Source organism: Ranitomeya variabilis, chromosome 6 (genome assembly GCF_051348905.1).
Source record: "Ranitomeya variabilis isolate aRanVar5 chromosome 6, aRanVar5.hap1, whole genome shotgun sequence".
Classification (NCBI taxonomy): domain Eukaryota; kingdom Metazoa; phylum Chordata; class Amphibia; order Anura; family Dendrobatidae; genus Ranitomeya; species Ranitomeya variabilis.
In genome coordinates this window covers 470,948,060-470,961,904 of record NC_135237.1, presented here as the reverse complement: position 1 = coordinate 470,961,904, position 13,845 = coordinate 470,948,060, and the positions used below count along the sequence as shown (strand labels likewise).

General features: G+C 45.0%; 1 long non-coding RNA gene across 1 annotated transcript in view; it reads right to left on the bottom strand.

Annotated features, from left to right (window-relative positions):
* Window positions 1–8,738: 8,738 nt before the first annotated feature.
* LOC143781296 (uncharacterized) overlaps window positions 8,739–13,845 on the bottom strand; it is a 55,374-nt gene continuing 50,267 nt past the window's right edge. Inside the window, exon 6 of the long non-coding RNA XR_013216651.1 lies at window positions 8,739–8,785. This is a non-coding gene — a long non-coding RNA (uncharacterized LOC143781296). The remainder of the gene's footprint in view (window positions 8,786–13,845) is intronic.

The window sequence follows — 13,845 nt, the reverse complement described above, 5'->3', positions numbered from 1 at the left end:
ATGGACTCTGCCCATTTGTGCTCTTCAACATCAGCAGCCGAGCTTTAGCAGCCTTGATCGGACCCTGACGGTGTAGAAGAAGGTATGCAAGAAAAGGGACATTGTTTATATGTGTCGGGAGGCCAGGACGCGCTTAACCAGATATTCTCAGCCACGACTATGGCCCTGGCTCTGCCCCTCACAAATCCTCAGTGTATTGTACTATTGTAACTATTGTAATCAATCGGTCCTTAGTCCACTAAAAAAGCTGTGGTTAATTAATGCACACCTAGTGTAAATGCTGGGAAGAGCCGGTCTATAATCTATTGTGAATGTTGTGGTAAGTCAGTCCACAGACCTTTGAAAATAACTAGCAGTCAGATCACAGTTTGGTATTATTACTGTGATCGGATGATACACCTAGTCAAAAAGCTATAGTCAGTCAGAGCATAGTTTATTGTAAATGTTGTGGTAAGGTAGTCCACAGTCAGGTAAAATACTGTGCTCAGTCAGTCCACACCTAGTGGAAATGCTATAGTCAATTGGTGCACAGACTATAGTAAATGTTGCTGTCAGTCAGTCCAGTCTTGTATAAATACTGGGCTCAGTCAATACACATCTAGAGTAAATGCTGTGTTCTGTCAGTCCTCGGTCCAGTGTGAATGCTGTGGTCAGTCTCGTGTAAACACGGCATTGATTATTTCAATGCTGATAGGAAGAGTATTTTATAAAATATAAGAGGGGATTCCCAATTTGGAAGACAGAGGATAATGAGAAGAAATGTTCCCCATCTCTGTACCTGAGATATGGTGGTGTTATACTAGGAGTTGTGTATAGAAGATGTACATTTGAAAAAACACATACAGCATATTGTCATGTATCAGGAAGGTGTTATTACACCTCCGCAGATCTAGAACTCAAGCCTAGACCAACGATTATCAGTAATTAATATGAAAATTAATTACCTCCTATGTGATACTTCTGATAGTCTTCTTGGAATCCACAAAGAAAAATTTCACGTTCCACCATCTCACTGGGATTCAGTCATCTGTAAAAAGACAAATATATGATAATATGTTCCTGCTACATGCTATACACACCAATAAGTATAACACACTGGAGTCAAAATTACTTATCTCAGAGATAATGACTGTGGTCAGTCTATACACAGTGTATTATAAAAGCTGCAGCCAGTCAATCCACAGTCTGCTGCAAAAGTTTTGGTCAGTCAGTCAACAGTATAGTTTAAATATTGCAACCAGTCGGTCCTTACTCTAGTATTAATACTGTGGTTAATTAGTCTACACCTAGTGTAAATGCTAGGATGAGCTGCTCTATAATCTGTTGTGAAGGTTGTGATCAGTCAGTCCACAGACCACTGTAAATGACAACCAGTCAGTCCACAGTCTGGTATTATTACTGTGAGTGTTCGATACACACCTATGTAAAAAGCTATGGTCAGTCGGAGCACAGTTTATTCTAAATGTTGTGGTAAGACACTCCACAGTCTGGTATAAATACTGTGCTCAGTCAGTCCACAGTCTACTGTAAAACTTGTGGCTAGTCAATCTGTAAGGGATCACACAGACTGTTTTATACCCCAAGCACGTCCTGTTTAAACATTATTAATAGTGATGAGTGAGTGTACTCATTGCTCGGGTTTTCCCGAGCACACTCGGTTGGTCTCCGAGTATTTGTAACTGCTCGGAGATTTAGTTTTTGTTGACGCAGCTGCATGATTTACGGCTGCTAGCCAGCCTGAGTACATGTGGGGGTTGCCAGTTTGCTAGGGAATCCCCACATGTATTCAAGCTGTCTATCAGCTGTAAATCATGCAGCTGAGGCAAGGAAAATTAAATCTCTGAGCAGTTACAAATACTTGGAGACCACCAGCGCGTACTCGGGAAAACCCGAGCAACGAGTACAGTCGCTCATCACTAATTATTAAATGTTGCTAATTGTGTATGTTTTATTACCTTATGCTGCTCTGTTTATACTTGATGTGTAAATACTGTAGTATACTGCATACTGTAAGATGTGCCTTATGTTGTAGCATAGGGATAGTGTAGTTAGTGGTTGGACACTAGATGTAGATACTTTAGTATTATAGTTTCCTTGGAACAGTAACAGTTAAATTAGGAGGAGCCTGCTTTCGGTAAAAAAGGAGATTTCCTGTCTTTAGTTCAGTGAAGACAGGGAGCTGGTACAGGCGTCCCAAAAGGCTTAAGAGCCCGGGACAGTGCAGCAGCTCCGTAATGTTTGAAGGAAAGGGCCCAGCCTGTTGTGAATTCTGTTCTCGAACTCCCTCCTGTGGTTATGAATGGTACTTCGGCGAGTTCTGTCCATGGACTCCCTCTGGTGGCTGTGAGTGGAGCTGCTGGTTCTGAGGTTCTTTCCTCAGCTGATCTCATTTAGTTCTAGGCTGGCTGCTCTATTTAACTCCACTCAGATCGTTACTTGATGCCAGCTGTCAATGTCCTAGTACTGGTTCAGTTTTCTCTTGGATCTTTCAGATGACCTGTCTACTCCAGCAAAAGCTAAGTCCTTGCTAGCTTATTTGTTTACCACTGTTTTCTTGTCCAGCTTGCTATCATGATTTTGCCTTGCTAGCTGGAAGCTCTGGGATGCAGAGTGGCACCTCCGCGCCGTGAGTCGGTGCGGGGGTCTCTTTTGCACACCCTGCGTGGTTTTTTGGTAGTTTTTTATGCTGACCGCAAAGATACCTTTTCTATCCTCAGTCTGTTTAGTTAAGTCTGGCCTCCTTTGCTGAAACCTATTTCATTCCTGTGTTTGTGACTTCCATCTTAACTCACAGTCAATATGTGTGGGGGGCTGCCTATTTCTTTGGGGAATTTCTCTGAGGCAAGGTAGGCTTTATTTTCTATCTTTAGGGGTAGTTAGCTCTTAGGCTGTGAAGAGGCGTCTAGGCAGAGTCAGGTACGCTCCACGGCTATTTCTAGTTGTTGTGATAGGATTAGGGGTTGCGGCCAGCAGAGCTCCCACTTCCCAGAGCTTGTCCTGTATTACTAGTTTGCTCATCAGGTCATTCCGAGTGCTCCTAACCACCAGGTCATCATAACAGTACAGCTGGCCAGTAAAGTGTTAATGCATCTCAATAGATGGATAAGAGAAGTTCTGAGACCATTTTTTTTTTTCCTCTGCAGCGTGTTTTGTTTTTCTTTTCCCCTAAATCTCTGGGTGGTTCAGGACACAGGTGTAGATATGGACATTCAAGGTCTGTCCTCTTGTGTGGATCAACTCACTGCAAGGGTACAAGGCATTCAAGATTATGTAGTTCAGAACCCGATGTTAGAACCCAGAATTTCAATTCCTGATTTGTTTTCTGGGGATAGATCTAAGTTCCTGAATTTCAAAAATAATTGTAGACTGTTTTTTGCTTTGAAACCCCGCTCCTCTGGTGACCCCATTCAGCAAGTAAAAATCATTATTTCATTGCTGCATGGCGACCCTCAAGACTGGGCATTTTCCCTTGCGCCAGGAGATCCTGCATTGCGTAATGTAGATGCGTTTTTTCTGGCGCTTGGATTGCTTTATGATGAACCAGACTCAGTGGATCAGGCAGAGAAAATCTTGCTGGCTTTGTGTCAGGGTCAGGATGAAGCGGAGGTATATTGTCAGAAGTTTAGAAAGTGGTCTGTGCTTACTCAGTGGAATGAGTGTGCCCTGGCGGCAGTTTTCAGAAAGGGTCTTTCTGAAGCCCTTAAGGATGTTATGGTGGGATTCCCCACGCCTGCTGGTCTGAATGAGTCTATGTCCTTGGCCATTCAGATCGATCGACGCTTACGTGAGCGCAAAACTGTGCACCATTTGGCGGTATCTTCTGAGCAGAGGCCTGAGCCTATGCAATGTGATAGGACCTTGACCAGAGCTGAACGGCAAGAATACAGACGTCAGAATGGGCTGTGTTTTTACTGTGGTGACCCAACTCATGCTATCTCTGATTGTCCTAAGCGCACTAAGTGGTTCGCTAGGTCCATCACCATTGGTACGGTACAGCCAAAATTTCTTTTGTCCGTTACTCTGATTTGCTCTTTGTCGTCCTATTCTGTTATGGCATTTGTGGATTCAGGCGCTGCCCTGAATTTGATGGACTTGGAGTTTGCCAGGCGCTGTGGTTTTTTCTTGGAGCCCTTACAGTATCCTATTCCATTGAGAGGAATTGATGCTACGCCTTTGGCCAAGAATAAGCCTCAGTACTGGACTCAATTGACCATGTGCATGGCTCCTGCACATCAGGAGGATATTCGCTTTTTGGTGTTGCATAATCTGCATGATGTGGTCGTTTTGGGTTTGCCATGGCTACAGGTCCATAATCCAGTATTGGATTGGAAATCAATGTCTGTATCCAGTTGGGGTTGTCAAGGGGTACATGGGGATGTCCCATTGTTGTCAATTTCGTCTTCCCATCCTTCTGAAGTCCCTGAGTTCTTGTCAGATTACTGGGATGTATTTGATGAGCCCAAATCCAGTGCCCTACCTCCTCATAGGGATTGCGATTGTGCAATTAATTTGATTCCTGGTAGTAAGTTTCCGAAGGGCCGACTGTTCAATTTATCTGTGCCAGAACACGCCGCTATGCGGAGTTATATAAAGGAGTCCTTGGAGAAAGGGCATATTCGCCCGTCGTCGTCACCGTTGGGAGCAGGGTTTTTTTTTGTGGCCAAGAAGGATGGTTCTCTGAGACCTTGTATAGATTACCGCCTTCTCAATAAAATCACCGTCAAATTTCAGTACCCTTTGCCGCTACTGTTTGATTTGTTTGCTCGGATTAAGGGGGCTAGCTGGTTCACCAAGATAGATCTTCGAGGGGCGCATAATCTTGTGCGTATTAAACGGGGCGACGAATGGAAAACAGCATTTAATACGCCCGAGGGCCATTTTGAGTACCTGGTGATGCCATTCGGGCTTTCTAATGCTCCATCTGTGTTTCAGTCCTTTATGCATGACATCTTCCGAAAGTACCTGGATAGATTCATGATTGTATATTTGGATGATATTTTGGTCTTTTCGGACGATTGGGAGTCTCATGTGAAGCAGGTCAGAATGGTGTTCCAGGTCCTTCGTGCTAATTCCTTGTTTGTGAAGGGGTCTAAATGTCTCTTTGGAGTTCAGAAGGTTTCATTTTTGGGCTTCATTTTTTCCCCTTCTACTATCGAGATGGATCCTGTTAAAGTTCAGGCCATTTATGATTGGACTCAGCCTACTTCTGTGAAGAGCCTTCAGAAATTCCTGGGCTTTGCTAATTTTTACCGTCGCTTCATCGCTAATTTTTCTAGTGTTGTTAAACCATTGACTGATTTAACCAAGAAAGGTGCGGATGTGGTCAATTTGTCCTCTGCGGCCGTTGAGGCTTTTCAGGAGTTGAAGCGTCATTTTTCTTCTGCCCCTGTGTTGTGTCAGCCAGATGTTTCGCTCCCGTTTCAGGTCGAGGTGGATGCTTCTGAGATTGGAGCAGGGGCTGTTTTATCTCAAAGAGGTTCTGATGGCTCGGTGATGAAACCATTTGCTTTCTTTTCTAGAAAGTTTTCGCCTGCTGAGCGCAATTATGATGTGGGCAATCGAGAGTTGTTGGCTATGAAGTGGGCGTTCGAGGAGTGGCGACATTGGCTTGAAGGAGCCAAGCATCGCGTGGTGGTCTTGACAGATCACAAGAATCTGACTTACCTCGAGTCTGCCAAGCGGATGAATCCTAGACAGGCTCGATGGTCGCTGTTTTTCTCCCGCTTCAATTTTGTGGTTTCGTACCCTCCAGGTTCTAAGAATGTGAAGGCTGATGCCCTTTCAAGGAGTTTTGTGCCTGATTCTCCGGGAGTTCCTGAGCCGGCTGGTATTCTCAAAGAGGGGGTAATTTTGTCTGCCATCTCCCCTGATTTGTGGCGGGTGCTGCAGGAGTTTCAGGCTGATAGACCTGACCGTTGCCCAGCGGAGAAGCTGTTTGTCCCTGATAGATGGACTAGTAGAGTTATCTCTGAGGTTCATTATTCGGTGTTGGCTGGTCATCCTGGAATCTTTGGTACCAGAGATTTGGTGGCTAGATCCTTTTGGTGGCCTTCCTTGTCACGGGATGTGCATTCTTTTGTGCAGTCCTGTGGGACTTGTGCTCGGGCTAAGCCCTGCTGTTCTCGTGCCAGTGGGTTGCTTTTGCCCTTGCCGGTCCCGAAAAGGCCCTGGACGCATATTTCCATGGATTTTATTTCAGATCTCCCTGTCTCTCAAAGGATGTCGGTTATCTGGGTGGTTTGTGATCGCTTCTCTAAGATGGTCCATTTGGTACCTTTGCCTAAATTGCCTTCCTCCTCTGATTTGGTTCCATTATTTTTCCAGCACGTGGTTCGTTTACATGGCATTCCGGAGAACATCGTGTCGGACAGAGGTTCCCAGTTTGTTTCAAGGTTTTGGCGGTCCTTTTGTGCTAAGATCGGCATTGATTTGTCTTTTTCTTCAGCTTTCCATCCTCAGACAAATGGCCAAACCGAACGAACCAATCAGACTTTGGAAACATATCTGAGATGCTTTGTTTCTGCTGATCAGGATGATTGGGTGTCCTTCTTGCCTTTGGCTGAGTTCGCCCTTAATAATCGGGCCAGCTCGGCCACTTTGGTTTCGCCTTTTTTCTGTAATTCTGGTTTCCACCCTCGTTTTTCTTCAGGGCAGGTTGAGGGGGAGTTGGAGTATGTGGTGGAGAAGATTTTAGATTCTCGTATTTCGAGACGGAAACTTCAGTACCTAGTCAAGTGGAAAGGTTATGGTCAGGAGGATAATTCCTGGGTGATTGCCTCTGATGTTCATGCTGCCGATCTTGTTCGTGCCTTTCACTTGGCTCGTCCTGATCGGCCTGGGGGCTCTGGTGAGGGTTCGGTGACCCCTCCTCAAGGGGGGGGGTACTGTTGTGAATTCTGTTCTCGAACTCCCTCCTGTGGTTATGAATGGTACTTCGGCGAGTTCTGTCCATGGACTCCCTCTGGTGGCTGTGAGTGGAGCTGCTGGTTCTGAGGTTCTTTCCTCAGCTGACCTCGTTTAGTTCTAGGCTGGCTGCTCTATTTAACTCCACTCAGATCGTTACTTGATGCCAGCTGTCAATATCCTAGTACTGGTTCAGTTTTCTCTTGGATCTTTCAGATGACCTGTCTACTCCAGCAAAAGCTAAGTCCCTGCTAGCGTATTTGTTTACCACTGTTTTCTTGTCCAGCTTGCTATCATGATTTTGCCTTGCTAGCTGGAAGCTCTGGGATGCAGAGTGGCACCTCCGCGTCGTGAGTCGGTGCGGGGGTCTCTTTTGCACACTCTGCGTGGTTTTTTGGTAGTTTTTTATGCTGACCGCAAAGATACCTTTTCTATCCTCAGTCTGTTTAGTTAAGTCTGGCCTCCTTTGCTGAAACCTATTTCATTCCTGTGTTTGTGACTTCCATCTTAACTCACAGTCAATATGTGTGGGGGGCTGCCTATTTCTTTGGGGAATTTCTCTGAGGCAAGATAGGCTTTATTTTCTATCTTTAGGGGTAGTTAGCTCTTAGGCTGTGAAGAGGTGTCTAGGCAGAATCAGGTACGCTCCACGGCTATTTCTAGTTGTTGTGATAGGATTAGGGGTTGCGGTCAGCAGAGCTCCCACTTCCCAGAGCTTGTCCTGTATTACTAGTTTGCTCATCAGGTCATTCCGAGTGCTCCTAACCACCAGGTCATCATAACACCAGCCGTCTAGTGCCAGTTGGTCAGCAAGTTACAGCTAAAGAATTGCAGCAGGATAAAGGTGCAGGTCGTTCCAAAATGTGGCAGCTTTTTACGTGGGTGGAGTGGCCGGAAGCGATCCCACTTTGGAACAGGTGGGGCCCAGAAAAAACCCTTGTACAGCTGCGGAGGCATAGGCTGAATTAAGAAGAAATGGAGACAAGAAGAGGAGAAGGCCGACACAGAGGACTAAGGGAAGTTGCCGATGAATCCCGAGCGGACCGGTTTCCTGTACCTGCAAAGGAGAGGTGTCCTTAGTCCACTAAAAAAGCTGTGGTTAATTAATGCACACCTAGTGTAAATGCTGGGAAGAGCCGGTCTATAATCTATTGTGAATGTTGTGGTAAGTCAGTCCACAGACCTTTGAAAATAACTGGCAGTCAGATCACAGTTTGGTATTATTACTGTGATCGGATGATACACCTAGTCAAAAAGCTATAGTCAGTCAGAGCATAGTTTATTGTAAATGTTGTGGTAAGGTTAGTCCACAGTCAGGTATAAATACTGTGCTCAGTCAGTCCACACCTAGTGGAAATGCTATAGTCAATTGGTGCACAGACTATAGTAAATGTTGCTGTCAGTCAGTCCAGTCTTGTATAAATACTGGGCTCAGTCAATACACATCTAGAGTAAATGCTGTGTTCTGTCAGTCCTCGGTCCAGTGTGAATGCTGTGGTCAGTCTCGTGTAAACACGGCATTGATTATTTCAATGCTGATAGGAAGAGTATTTTATAAAATATAAGAGGGGATTCCCAATTTGGAAGACAGAGGATAATGAGAAGAAATGTTCCCCATCTCTGTACCTGAGATATGGTGGTGTTATACTAGGAGTTGGGAGTTGTGTATAGAAGATGTACATTTGAAAAAACACATACAGCATATTGTCATGTATCAGGAAGGTGTTATTACACCTCCGCAGATCTAGAACTCAAGCCTAGACCAACGATTATCAGTAATTAATATGAAAATTAATTACCTCCTATGTGATACTTCTGATAGTCTTCTTGGAATCCCCAAAGAAAAATGTCACGTTCCACCATCTCACTGGGATTCAGTCATCTGTAAAAAGACAAATATATGATAATATGTTCCTGCTACATGCTATACACACCAATAAGTATAACACACTGGAGTCAAAATTACTTATCTCAGAGATAATGACTGTGGTCAGTCTATACACAGTGTATTGTAAAAGCTGCAGCCAGTCAGTCCACAGTCTGCTGCAAAAGTTTTGGTCAGTCAGTCCACAGTATAGTTTAAATATTGCAACCAGTCGGTCCTTACTCTAGTATTAATACTGTGGTTAATTAGTCTACACCTAGTGTAAATGCTAGGATGAGCTGCTCTATGATCTGTTGTGAAGGTTGTGATCAGACAGTCCACAGACCACTGTAAATGACAACCAGTCAGTCCACAGTCTGGTATTATTACTGTGAGTGTTCGATACACACCTATCTAAAAAGCTATGGTCAGTCGGAGCACAGTTTATTGTAAATGTTGTGGTAAGACACTCCACAGTCTGGTATAAATACTGAGCTCAGTCAGTCCACAGTCTACTGTAAAACTTGTGGCTAGTCAATCTGTAAGGGATCACACAGACTGTTTTATACCCCAAGCACGTCCTGTTTAAACATTATTAATAGTGATGAGCGAGTGTACTCATTGCTCGGGTTTTCCCGAGCACACTCGGTTGGTCTCCGAGTATTTGTAACTGCTCGGAGATTTAGTTTTTGTTGACGCAGCTGCATGATTTACGGCTGCTAGCCAGCCTGAGTACATGTGGGGGTTGCCAGTTTGCTAGGGAATCCCCACATGTATTCAAGCTGTCTATCAGCTGTAAATCATGCAGCTGAGGCAAGGAAAATTAAATCTCCGAGCAGTTACAAATACTTGGAGACCACCCGCGCGTACTCGGGAAAACCCGAGCAACGAGTACAGTCGCTCATCACTAATTATTAAATGTTGCTAATTGTGTATGTTTTATTACCTTATGCTGCTCTGTTTATACTTGATGTGTAAATACTGTAGTATACTGCATACTGTAAGATGTGCATTATGTTGTAGCATAGGGATAGTGTAGTTAGTGGTTGGACACTAGATGTAGATACTTTAGTATTATAGTTTCCTTGGAACAGTAACAGTTAAATTAGGAGGAGCCTGCTTTCGGTAAAAAAGGGGATTTCCTGTCTTTAGTTCAGTGAAGACAGGGAGCTGGTACAGGCGTCCCAAAAGGCTTAAGAGCCCGGGACAGTGCAGCAGCTCCGTAATGTTTGAAGGAAAGGGCCCAGCCGTCTAGTGCCAGTGGGTCAGCAAGTTACAGCTAAAGAATTGCAGCAGGATAAAGGTGCAGGTCGTTCCAAAATGTGGCAGCTTTTTACGTAGGTGTTGTGGCCGGAAGCGATCACACTTTGGAACAGGTGGGGCCCAGAAAAAAACCCTTGTACAGCTGCGGTGGCATAGGCTGAATTAAGAGGAAATGGAGACAAGAAGAGGAGAAGGCCGACACAGAGGACTAAGGGAAGTTGCCGATAAATCCCGAGCGGACCGGTTTCCTGTACCTGCGAAGGAGAGGTATCAGCAGTCGCCGAAGCCAGAACAACATCCTCGGGAGCCGTAATACCGTCCTCGGGAGCCAAAACCAATGTTTCCACGCCATCAGGGACTGGAGATTATGGAGGAGTCTGTTGTGAATTCTGCTTTTGGGCTCCCTCCGGTGGTTGTAGGCGGTAATGCAGTTGTCCCTGAGTTGCAGTCCTGGTCAGGTGTATCTGTTGATTGCAGTTCTGACTGGGGTACTTAGGCTTGCAGGATTCATTAGTCCTTGCCAGTTGTCCATGGTTTTGGAGGTGTTGGTCATTCTTTGGTTCCTTCAAATATCCCAGTCAATATTCGTGGGGTGGGGGGCTGCCTATCCTTTGGGGTTCTGCTCTGAGGCAAGATAGTATTCCTATTTCCATCTATAGGGGTATTTAGTCCTCCGGCTGTGTCGAGGTGTCTAGGGTTTGTTAGGCACACCCCACGGCTACTTCTAGTTGTGGTGTTAGTTCAGGGTTTGCGGTCAGTACAGCTTCCACCTACTCCAGAGAAAGTTCCATGCGGCTCCAAAGTCACCGGATCATAACAGTACAACTGGCCAGTAATGAGTTAAATGCATCTCAGAAGAAGGGAAGAAGGGTGTCGAGTCATTTTTTTTTCTGCAGTTTGTTTTGCCTTATCTTCCCTCTTTTTCTCTGGGTGGCTGAGGAGTCTTGTGTTAGCATGGATGTTCAGGAATTAGCTTCTCGTGTAGACCAGCTTGCTGCTAGGGTACAGGGAATTTCTGATTATATTGTTCAGACTCCTGTTTTAGAGCCGAAGATTCCTACTCCTGATTTGTTTTTTGGTGACAGGTCCAAATTTTTGAGTTTTAAAAACAACTGTAAACTGTTTTTTGTTTTGAGACCTCGATCCTCTGGTGATTCCATTCAGCAGGTTAAAATCGTTATTTCCCTGCTGCGTGGCGATCCACAGGATTGGGCATTTTCCCTAGAATCTGGGAATCCGGCTTTGCTTAATGTAGATTCCTTTTTTCAGGCTTTAGGACTATTATATGATGAACCTAATTCTGTGGATCAAGCGGAGAAGACCTTGTTGGCCCGGTCTCAGGGTCAAGAGGCGGCAGAATTATATTGTCAGAAATTTAGAAAATGGTCTGTGTTGACTAAATGGAATGATGATGCTTTGGCGGCAATTTTCAGAAAGGGTCTTTCTGAATCCGTTAAAGATGTTATGGTGGGGTTTCCCACGCCTGTCGGTCTGAGTGATTCTATGTCTCTGGCCATTCAGATTGATCGGCGCTTGCGGGAGTGCAGAACTGTGCGCGCTGTGGCGTTGTCCTCAGAACAGAGTCCTGAGCCAATGCAGTGTGATAGGATTCTGTCTAGAACAGAACGACAAGGATTCAGACGTCAGAATAGGTTGTGTTATTATTGTGGCGATGCTTCTCATGTCATTTCAGCCTGCCCTAAGCGGACAAAGAGGATCGGTAGTTCATTTACCATCAGTACTGTACAACCTAAATTTCTGTTATCTGTGTCCTTGATCTGCTCATTGTCATCATTTTCTGTCATGGCGTTTGTGGATTCAGGCGCCGCTTTGAACTTAATGGACTTTGAGTTTGCTAGGCGTTGTGGTTTTCCCTTGCAGCCTTTGCAGAACCTTATTCCTCTAAGGGGCATTGATGCTACACCTTTGGCTAAAAATAAACCCCAGTTTTGGACACAGGTGACCATGCGTATGGCGCCGGCCCATCAAGAAGATTGTCGATTTCTGGTGTTGCATAATTTACATGATGCTATCGTGCTGGATTTTCCGTGGTTGCAGGTACATAATCCTGTGTTGGATTGGAAGTCTATGTCTGTGACTAGTTGGGGTTGTCAGGGGGTTCATAATGATGTTCCTTTAATGTCCATCTCCTCTTCTTCCTCTTCCGAAATTCCAGAGTTTTTGTCTGATTTTCAGGATGTATTCGATGAGCCCAAGTCCAGTTCTCTTCCACCGCACAGGGACTGTGATTGTGCGATTGATTTGAATCCAGGCTGTAAGTTTCCTAAGGGCCAACTCTTCAACCTGTCTGTGCCTGAACATACCGCTATGCGGAGTTATGTTAAGGAGTCTTTGGAGAAAGGGCATATTCGGCCATCTTCTTCACCGATGGGAGCGGGATTTTTTTTTTGTGGCTAAGATGGATGGCTCCTTGAGACCCTGTATTGATTATCGCCTCTTGAATAAGATCACGGTCAAGTTTCAATACCCTTTACCTTTGCTTTCCGATTTGTTTGCTAGGATTAAGGGGGCTAGTTGGTTTACGAAGATTGACCTTCGGGGGGCATATAATCTTGTTCGTATTAAGCAGGGTGATGAATGGAAAACTGCGTTCAATACGCCCGAAGGCCATTTTGAATACCTTGTGATGCCGTTCGGGCTCACTAATGCTCCATCTGTTTTTCAATCTTTCATGCATGATATCTTCCGGACTTATATTGATAAATTCTTGATTGTATATCTGGACGATATTTTGATTTTTTCTGATGATTGGGAGTCTCATGTGGAACAGGTCAGGAGGGTATTTCAGATTCTTCGTGACAATGCTTTGTTTGTGAAGGGGTCTAAGTGTCTCTTTGGGGTGCAGAAGGTTTCTTTTTTGGGTTTTATTTTTTCTCCTTCATCTATTGAGATGGATCCGGTTAAGGTTCAGGCCATTCATGATTGGATTCAACCCACGTCCGTAAAGAGCCTTCAGAAATTTTGGGGTTTTGCAAATTTTTATCGCCGTTTCATTGCTAACTTTTCCAGCGTGGTTAAACCCTTGACCGATTTGACGAAGAAAGGCGCTGATGTGGCGAATTGGTCCTCTGCGGCTGTTTCTGCCTTTCAGGGGCTTAAACGTCGATTTACTTCTGCTCCGGTGTTGCGCCAACCGGATGTTTCTCTTCCGTTTCAGGTTGAGATTGACGCTTCTGAGATTGGGGCAGGGGCCGTTATGTCTCAGAGGGATCCTGTGGGTTCCTTGATGAAACCGTGTGCCTTCTTTTCCCGTAAATTTTCGCCTGCTGAACGCAATTATGATGTCGGCAATCGGGAGTTGTTGGCTATGAAGTGGGCGTTTGAGGAGTGGCGACATTGGCTTGAGGGAGCTAAGCACCGTATTGTGGTCTTGACCGATCATAAGAATCTGATTTACCTCGAGTCTGCCAAACGGTTGAATCCTAGACAGGCTCGATGGTCCTTGTTTTTTTCCCGTTTTGATTTTGTGGTCTCGTATCTCCCGGGTTCTAAGAATATTAAGGCTGATGCCCTCTCTAGGAGTTTTTTGCCTGATTCTCCTGAGGTTCTTGAACCGGTCGGCATTCTGAAAGAAGGGGTGGTCCTTTCTGCCATTTCCCCTGATTTACGATGGGTTCTTCAGGAATTTCAGGCTGACAGACCTGACCGCTGTCCTGTGGGGAAACTGTTTGTTCCTGACAGATGGACTAGTAGAGTGATTTCCGAGGTTCACTGTTCTGTGTTGGCTGGTCATCCTGGTATTTTTGGTACCAGAGACTTGGTTGGTAGGTCCTTTTGGTGGCCTTCTTTATCAC